We start from the raw sequence: 10,013 nt of genomic DNA, 5'->3' as shown, positions 1-10,013 counted from the left end.
CAGAGCCACCAGCCAGTGGCTCTGCTGGGCAGGGAGGAATCTTCCAGCAGCTTTGCACAGGTGACATCTTCATGGCTCCCCTGCTGCCAAAAACCAAGCCCTGCAAAACCCCGATCCCATCCTGTCCAGATTTCATGAGCTCGTGGAACACTTCAGAAGGACCAGGATCAATGAATCAAGGCAGGGGGTGAGCCCAGGGATTGCTTAGATTGCTTCCTAATCACTCTTTATAGTGACAGATTAGGAGCGGCACTCACATGGCCATGGGGAAGAGCTTTCCACTAACGAAGAAATTTTCTTCTTTCTCTGTGTCTTACTTCTAAGCTTATTTATTAATCTGTTCCTGGGAAAACTGCAGTGTAAGTAAAAGTGGTGGGAACTCCCCAGTTCAGTTTGCAAAGCAGTGGCATTGTACTCTATTAATTAATTGTGAGAAACAACTGCCCACCTTGAAAATTTTAAAAGGTTTATTAAACCTTTACAAGAATACAAAAAAAGGACTAAATGAGGAACTCCTGGAACTGCCCACATGGCTGGTTCGTTTTCAAGATGGATGCTGAATCTTTTACAGCCCTGGGGTTGCATCCGCCAGCCCTGGCCCCTCCTAAAGTCTGTCAGTCAGCTCTTTGTCATTTATCAGTGGAGACTGCTTTCATGTCACTGGTGGCAGGTCAGGGGTTGCCATGCTGAACCCTCTAAGCACCAAGCTTTTCCATTCCCAGCTGCCCCATGCAAGGGGCACATGTGCAGCCTTCTTTTTATCTGTCCTGGACAACTCCAGCTGTCTGATGGACACAATACAGGGGGGAAGGGAACTCTAGGGAGAACATAATCATAGAGGACATTTGAAGTACAATAACATAACTATACATTACAAAAGCTTCTCTTAATATTCACACAATATTCATCCCTTAACTGTGAGAGCAAATAATCTCATTACCCATCTATAACATTAATGTACAATTTTTCACCTGCTTGGAGTTTTGCAAGATCACCCCCAACATCCCTTGCTGCTAAATTGGAAAGATAGGGGTTTGATGGGTGGAGTGTGACATGGATAAGGAATTGTCTGGATGAATGATTTCAACAGTCAGCAGCTCAACATCCAAGTGGAAACCAGTAATAAGTTATGCCCCCCTTTGGGTTCATACTGGGATCAGCATTTGTAGGGGGACACAGTATGGGTAAATGAAGGTGGTGTAGAATGTAATCTTACCCCCTAAAGAGTTGCAGCTGAACCAATTACTAAAGATTAGGAGCAGGCCTGATGTTAACAGGCCACACCTGTAGCCAATAAGAAGAGTGTTATAAAAGAGTGGATTGGGGGGGAACTGGAGTCAGTTGGCTGCTGCAAGGACGAGTCGGTGCCTGGAGGGGTTGCCTGCCAGAAACATCAAGGAGGTAAGAAACTGTAGCAGTATGGAACCATTGCAATGTAATGCTACTAGAACTATTGTAATATCTATGACAACAAGCATTATTTAATAACTCCAGCAATTTTTTTGTACACAGAAAGAGAGACATTTTTACTAGAGCCTGGAATGACTGAACAAGAGATGACTTGTTTTTATCAAAAAAGGACAAGTTTAATTTGTTTTTTAGTAGTAAGGCAACTGAGAAGCAAATCCTGAGTTAGCCCTTTTTGCACATCTGCTTCTTTTGGAAACTTGAGAGCAAGAAGTTATGCTCTAATTCAAGGTTCTAAGTACTTTTATTATTCACCAGATAAGCAAAGATAAATAATAGAAGAGCAACAACTTCTTCTGAAATAGAGTTGTGGAGGGATAGAATGTAAGAGAATAGTGCAGAAGGTAATCTCACACCTGAGGAGTTGCAGCTGTACTAATCACTAAAGATTAGAAACAGGCCTGCTCTTAATAGGCCACAGCTGTGTCCAATAAGAAGATGAGTGCTACAAAAGAGTGGGTTAGCTGGGTGTGGAGAGAGTTGGAGTTTGGTTGTGTTGTGAAGATAGTTAGGGGTTGTTGTTTGTAGTGAGAAGGAGTCAATGCTGTGAGGAGTTGTCCATGAGAAATCACGAAGAAGGTATGGAAGCCTTTGAAATAAGGTGACAACATAGAATGATGAGAAAAATATTTCAATGAATCAGACAGGGATCATATTTCCATCAGTATATAATAGTTTGAGCTTGATGTTTAGCTGAGAAGCCTTTATTTCTCTCAAAATTGCTACCCCTTTCAGATTCAAAAAGGAATACAAAATGATGTAATTTCTGGTCAAAACTTTTTAAAAAACTATTTGAAATCTTTTGTTCTTTAAGCAGAACAAAGTGATACTTTCACCACACAAATTAGCACTGCAGGGCAGTGGTTTTTAAATGGGGAATGTCTATAATGAGAGCTACTATCCCATGCCCTTGGCTAGAATGAAAAGTCTGTAGAATGAAAAGTCTGTAGAAATATAACTTCTTTTTAATCTGTATAAAAAGTTGTTGAAATTGGGTAGAACTCTAATGGGGTCTTATGAAAAAAAAACCCAGATAAGATAAATAAATTTCTGGCTGCACTAGTATGGAAAAACAAAAAGGAGCAAACAGAAGCAGGGGTTTTGGGGCTTCAGAGCTCTTCACCTTTGCTTGTTGAGTTGCTTTTTAGTGTTTTGGAGAGGTTTTTTGAGCGTTGCATCTGAGCCTCTGTGAAATAATTACACTGATGGTTTTGGTTTCTAATGTAGAGCACAGAAATCTGCAAAAGCCATTGGGCAAATTTTGCTGAATCTTTCACCTCAGATCAGCAGCTCTCAGGTCATTAATCATGCTTTATAAGCTTTAATAGACTAAGTGTTTTAAAGACATCTGCTGAGTCTCAAAGAATAGAGTTGCAGACTTTGCTGTTCTGAGATTTCTGTATTAAAACAGCAATGTTGTTAGGAGAGAAAAAATGACCCAACAAAAAAAGCTTGGCCTCTCCCTTTGGTTCCTGCCATGCTGCCGGAGAGGATGATCATACAAGTCATTTATAACTGGAGACTGAGGACATTAAGCTCAGCAGGCATTAAATATTTCCTTAGATAAAAGCATTGTTACTACCATCACTTGCTCAGGCAGTGAGCATGTAAAGAAAGAATTTAAATAAAGAAGTGCTTTGCATTAATTGATATAGGAATAAATCACAGTTTTGTCCTGCACAACACTTCGTGCATGCCTGAAAATCACTGCAGGTGACTAGCCTTTTCCTTGTATACTCTTTATTTTGTTCTGATTCAGCCTCTCAAACACATCTTTTGGTGAAGGCTGCTTGAGCGAAAAGACATGAATTTAGTTTGTTTTGTCTCACATTTGAAGTGATGCTATGCCAGGCTTGGAAAATAAGTCTAAGTTTGGTTAGTGAGTCAGAAATATCGTTCTGTAAATACACCATTGCACTTGTTACCTTTTTATTTGTAGGGTTTTTTTCCCATGTATTTTACTGTGGAGAGTAGCAGCTTTTCTGTACCACAAAAGACTTCCACAATGGAAAGGAAGGACAGAGGTGCAAAAGAGCAAGCTCTTGGTTATGGTGAAAGTTTGTTCCCAAACAAACAATGGGACAGGCAACAGTCTGGCATGGTTTTGAGCTTATTTGTGTTGGTCTCCTTTCATTCAGTGTTGTGTTATTTTGATTTTTGTGAAGGGAATTTTTGTTTTGGTTTAGGTTGGTTGGTTTTGTAAGTCAAGGTTGTGTGCAGAATTTGGATTTTAATGATAATTCTGAAATGAAGCATCAGTGCTTGAGCTAAATGCTTGTTCTGTACTCCAGTGTTTAGTCTCCAGCACTGAAGGTGCACTCAGGAAATCCAGTACCTGCTGTTTGAAAGTGCTTTACCTCAAATGTGCGAAATGAGAGTTCATTTGTCCTTCTCCCACGCTTTCCTGGGAAGCAACCCCATTCCCAGGCTGACTGCAATCAGAGCTGTCTTTCCATTTTCCAACCCCAGCAAAGCAGAGCCTGAAAGAGAGATGTTCTCACCATGAAGTTGAGGAACCACTTTGCTTCAGTCCAATTGATATTTAAGGTCATCAAACCCCCTTCCAGGTTGTGTTAATGGAGCAAAATGGCCAACTTTGAGGTGGCACACCCAGCTGTAACTTTGGTACTTCAGTGGGAGAATTCTGCTCCGGGGGTGTAGAAGAAAACATCAGCTGCAGGGCTTGCTCCTCATTTCCAATATTTTTCTTACAGTACTTGAAGAAAGTGTCTTATGCTGAGTCAGATTTTCTTTGTCTGAGATGATTTTTCTTCCTGGTGTTTTCTACTGGTTAGGGAAAAAAAATAAATAATATGAGAAATTTGCACATAATCCAAAGTAACTTCCCCTTTCTCTTCCCTGTGTTTCTCAGTTTGGTAGTGTAGACATTGATTTCTCTTCCAGCCCTTTGAGGCCCAGAATAAAGCCAAGAAACTGAATGAGAAGGTAAACAGAGGCAAAGAAAAATAGGTATATGATCAGAGACACCAAGCAGGTTCCTGGCAGAATGTGGAACTGAGCCCTTTTGCTTTCTGCAGAATCCAAGCTTCCCTTAAAAGGATAACTGAAGGAAATAGGTCAACTCAAATAACATTAAATCATGCTGGTTGAAAATGTATCCCACTCCTCTCTGAGCTGCAGGATGGCACAGAGTGTTAAAACTCCATTTGCTGATGAGCGTCTGGGGTGTACAAGGGAACTCTCTAGGATCTGAGCAGTGTCCCCTGCTTTGTGTGACAGGTTTCCTAACAACTTTCTCACTCTATCTGCTCTCAGCTGTTCTGTTTCTTTTCTTTTTTTAAGGGAAACTTGAGTCATTGCCACTTTTAATCCTCTCCTTGCTGCCTTAATGGGATCTTCCTTTGCTTCCTGCTTTTTTTTTTCTCTTTCCATATTATGAGAATTTTATTGTTCTCTTCATATAATTTCAACACTTTTCACTTTTTCTCTCACTGTAAAAAAATGGAAGCCTTATGCTATAGCATTTTGAAATAAAACTCCAGCATAGCACTTCTGTTTCAGCTGCTCCTGGAGAAAGAGGAAGGCAGCTTTATTTCATTTAATTTTTTTCATAAGTTTTTTATGATCCTGCTCTTGAGTTCAGAGTTTTGACATCATGCAGGGTCGTCTCCAAAAATACTAGTTTCAAATTCATTGCTGAATGTTTAATGAATTGCAGAAACATTTCCTAATGGACTTCGTGCAATAACATCTTCTACAGGATGAGTCCTGGGAAAGGTGGCAGAGTTGAGGATGAATGACACAAAGGAGAGAGGGAATTATATTTGTCTTTAGAAAAATTGTCCAGAAAGGGAGCTGGAAAATTGAATTGAATGCTGCCTATTTGCTGCTTGAAACTAGTCTGTAGATAGATATGTCGTAGCCTTCCAAAAAACCTGATTTTCAGGGCAGACAGATGAAAAGTCAATTTTTAAAATTTCTTTTGGCTGCTTTGTCCATTTATTAATGTGATATGTCCACATTAATGAGCTGAATGGGTCGGAGTATTATTAACAGTGGAATAGAAAACAGCACTGAATATCCTAGAAATCAGAAATTGAAAATGCGTGTTTAAAGCTAATCCTTAGGCCTACTGTAGTGTGATACTGCTTGTTGCTAATTATCTTCCTGTTTATCTCCCAGCATTGGCTTAATTTGCATTTACTATTTAAGCCACACCTGCTAAAGATAAACAACCTTGCTCTAAAGTTTTCCAGAGCTGATAAATCCCAGCCTTATTTGACTTTCCTCAAATGCCAGGATCTGAGCAGGTGCTTGAACAGAATATGAATTTTAATTTCTCCAAGGTTTAGCACAAGGGATTGAGTCTATATTCCCTGTCCATTGTGTTTCCTGGAAGCAGATTGTGCCTTTATTATTTCTTGCATGTTCCCAGAGTGCTCAGATTCCTTAGCCTTCATCTCCCCCTCCTTCTGCCTGGGATGAGCATCCCAGAGAGACAGTGCCCTCAGAGGGTGGACAGGGACACTGTGACAGTGCCAGTGGCCAAAACCATAACCCGGTGTTAAATCCATCAGTCAAACTTTGATGTGGCCCTGTAAATCTGATAATCATCTAAGCCAGGCAGTAAACACAAGTAGTAGCAGTATTAATGGATTTTTTTTTCTGCCTGTGAAAAATATTGTCCCAGATTGTGGAGCTTTTTCCAGGTAAGCTTAGAGATAATATGGTTTGGATATCAGGAGTGAGAAGCCCTGCAGTTCTTTCAGGCTTAATTGAGTTTTATTGTCTTATTCTGAGAGCACTTTTGTGTTTTCGTGCTGAGGCTCTCCTTGCATGAGGAGCTGTTTGACGTCGGTGCTATAAAAGCTGCAGTTCATGGTTCACAGGTTATGTTTCTGTGTCAGCAGTGAGGTAGAGTGGCCTGGGGCTAAAGATTCCTCAAATTTGAAGCATATTGATCCTTTTTCTTGTAAGATGGGAATTCTGAATAAATTTTATCCCCTGGCATTGATTTGCAGAGAACTTTGCAGTGAATGTTCTGTGTGGTTGCATTTATTCAAAATAAATTCCAGTTCTGTAACGTGCTCAGGGAGGGCGCTGGAATGAAAGGATCCAGCGCTGGAGATGGGCAGCAGGTGGCACCCACACACCGTGGAAATTCCTGCCTTGCTGCGTCCAGCCAGGTGAGAATGGCTTTTAAAACCTGCTGGGACCCAGTTTAACACACGTTTACCTTTCCTGGGTTACACATTTGGTGTTTGAAACAAAACAAGTGGGATTTGTTCTGTCTAGCAGCATTTGCAATGTAAAATATGCCCACAAAACTTGTCTGTTGCCTTAATGTTTGTGTTACACGCTTTGTTCTTAGGTATGGTGTATAGATTAACAAGTCAAACAATAGAATGGAAAAACAGTTATGGGAGAAGTGTGTTTCAGAGTTCTCCAGCTTGCCTGACCTGCCCCTTATCCTTGGGAAAAAAACGTTGCTCCTAACTCCCAAGCTGAGGAGGAATGCTATAACTCTGGCTGATTTTAAGAAATATATAAATACGTTCTGGAAATGAGAAGATAAGAGGGACAGCTTTTTGCCCAACTGCAACATAAGCCTTTATTGTTCACAGTCTTTCTTAATCCAGCTCACATCACCTCCTCACCTTGTTTGTTTATTGTTTGTGTTGTTTGGTTGTGGGTTTGCTTTTATCCTGCACTGGAAATAAATTGTTATTTACACACAGATAATTTTATGTTCTGTTTTGGTGATGTTTGTAAAGATTTTAAAAGATTAGTCCCCAATGGATGTTCTGCTATTTTAGAATTTTCTAAGCTTTCTCGCAGTTTGTTGGTGGCCTAAAAAATAGATCTTTATAAAAAAATAGAATTCAGTGTACACCAGTGTGCACTTTTAAATGTGTAAAAAGGAACATTATCAACGTTTTGTGCAAATATGCTCAATGACTGGTTTATAGTAGCTTATATTTTCAGATGATTTCACTGTAACAGGGCCATTCTTAATACAAATTCATAACTTGAATTATGGAATGGTTTGGGTTGGAAGGAATCCTTAATAATATCTGGTTCCAACCCCCTGCGATGCCCCTTTCACCAGACCAAGGTGCTTCACCAACCTTGCTTTAAGCACTCACCGAGTTGGGGTAACCACAGCTTCTCTCAGGTAATTTTCCCTCTTTCTCTTCATTTTGCCTTCTTTCTTAAAGGTTTTGAGAGGGCAGCATAAAAATATCACTTGGGTCTTCATCTTCACTCTTGAATTCTTTCTCACAACATATTTGCATTCTTGGCCCATGCTCCTGATGTCAAACCTGAGCAGTCATAAAGATCTCGTTCAACAGGTGTGGTGTGAACTGGAGATTTTCTTTATTAATTTATTCTTTCTGTTCCATGGAAAATGTTACATGCAGTGATTTCTTGGTGTTGTTGCAATAGTTAATAGAAGGAAGAGGTTTTATTCCTGGATATTTCATAACATGATTTGCATAAGGGATGACATTTTTTTGTCATGGCATTAGATCTCCAGACTGCTAATTTAAGTCTGACAGCTGTTGGGATTAATATGGGAACTACTTGCTTCTATTCTCCAAGGCTAGGTTATCTTTTGGGATTTCTTTTTTCAAACAAATTTGTTGTGTTTTGTTGAGTTTACATGAAGTAATAGTAATTAAACATTTGTGTGTCTGGCAAAGCAGTTTGTTGCTGGCAAAAACCTAATTTACTGGCAGGAAGGATACAGAGATTTATCTGGTTTCATGGTTGAATTATTATAATCTCGGAATGCATCTGAGGATATGAATCTTAAATTTGGACCAGGGATTGAAACACCCTAAGTTTCATCATGTTTTTAGGAATAGAACATCCTCTAGCATTACATCCTGGCATGGTGGTGAGAGAATGTGGATTCCTCTGACTAATTTCGGGAAATAATGGGATTTCATTTTCAAGGAAACTGGAAAGAGGATATTCTGCTTGTATAACCCAAAGGTTTTCCCAGCAGAATACTTCTGAATCAGGACATGGTTTGTCAAACACAGACAGCATCATGAATGGTGTAACATAAAACCTGGGGTTTGCTCTGTTAATGTCTTCACAACCGTTCAATTTAGGATGGCAAAATGTTTAGCAAGGGGGACTGTGAGGCTTCCCCAGTGTTGTGGAAACACGGCTGGAGTGGGAGGCTCACTCTGCCTCCATCCAGTGGGTGCTGATGCACCTCAAGCTGAAAACATTTGGCATCATCCACACATTTATCTGTGTGGGCTGGAGGTGCCTTTGGAGGGAGAGATCTTTTCAGGCTACATCTGACATCATGGGTTAGGTGTCATGCCACCCAGGAGCAGACATTCTGAGGAACTGGTTTCCTACTATTTGTTCCAAATTTAGAGAATTACAAATGAAAAACAAAAAATCCTGTTCGTTGTAAAAATGTAAACATGGGCCTTCAAATGTTCATGATAAAATTCTGTGTCTGAGTAATTTTCTCCTCTCAACATATCAAACTAACCCGAACTCCATTTCTTCATGCCTTTTTTCCTCTCTTTGCTTCATCCCCTCACTCCTTTCCATAATCATTACTTTGAATTGCTCCTTCTAACTGAGCCATCATCGTTCCTATTTAGGATTTCTTCTTGTGTTTTTTATTCCTTTTGTTTTCCTGTGCTCCAATTCCAGTCCTCCTTGTTTTTTTCCTGCTTTCCTTTTGCCAACCTTGCTTGCATTAAAGGCTTGCTGAGAAATTGTGAATTTACTGTCTTGAGTGTGCCTTTCTTTTTTGTTCATTGAGCTCTGCATTGATAGTTTCTATTGATTATTAATATCTGTGCAAAGTAAGTATTAACCAAGAGCATGGAGCAGGAAAAAAAGTGGGGGTGGTGAGCCCTGGCACAGGCTGCCCAGAGGAGCTGTGGCTGCCCCTGGATCCCTGGAAGTGTTCCTGGAGAACAAAACTCAGGATGTTCTATGATTCTACAACTCAGCAAAACTTGCTTTAAGCTAATTATTGGTGGCAGTGTCAGGGATAAAAAGTTCAATCAAGATGCCAAGCAATTAATTTTAATTTAGATATTATTATAGAACAAGGGGAGACCATGAGGTTTCCAAATGTAACAGGGCCAAGGATTGAGAAATATATGCCTTGACACATTTTTGGGTTGTCAGGAAAAGAAGCTGCTTTTCTTTTTACTTACATTGAGGTACAACTCTACAGAGATGATAATTCAGGGTTGTTTTTTTTTTAAAGGGACCTACCATATGGAGCTTTAATTACAATTGGCTTTAGGGAAGTCGAATCTTTTGTAAATAAAGCTGGAGGAAATGGTGCTTGCTTCTGAAATGGTTCTAGATGCTTTCCTTCTGCAAAGATGACAAATAGGAATGTTGTTTGTGGAAACACTCAGCTGTTTCCAGGAGTGTTACCCATGTGCAGGAACAAAAAAGGGCTTGCTAGAATTCTTTGGAGTATGCACAGGACCTTGTTTAGGCAAATTCTGGCTAGCCAATCATGCCTTGAGTGTGGAATGTATGAGCAAAAGTGTGCATCCCTTACCTGATGTAAGGAGAAAGTCAGACAG

At 40.0% G+C, this 10,013-nt stretch overlaps 1 long non-coding RNA gene across 1 annotated transcript in view; it reads left to right on the top strand.

Annotated features, from left to right (window-relative positions):
* Positions 1-1,347: 1,347 nt before the first annotated feature.
* Positions 1,348-10,013, top strand: part of LOC132069871 (uncharacterized) — a 28,880-nt gene continuing 20,214 nt past the window's right edge. Inside the window, exon 1 of the long non-coding RNA XR_009417838.1 lies at positions 1,348-1,401. This is a non-coding gene — a long non-coding RNA (uncharacterized LOC132069871). The remainder of the gene's footprint in view (positions 1,402-10,013) is intronic.

This window comes from Ammospiza nelsoni, chromosome 2 (assembly GCF_027579445.1).
Source record: "Ammospiza nelsoni isolate bAmmNel1 chromosome 2, bAmmNel1.pri, whole genome shotgun sequence".
Classification (NCBI taxonomy): Eukaryota; Metazoa; Chordata; class Aves; order Passeriformes; family Passerellidae; genus Ammospiza; species Ammospiza nelsoni.
This window is presented reverse-complemented; position numbering and strand designations above follow the sequence as displayed.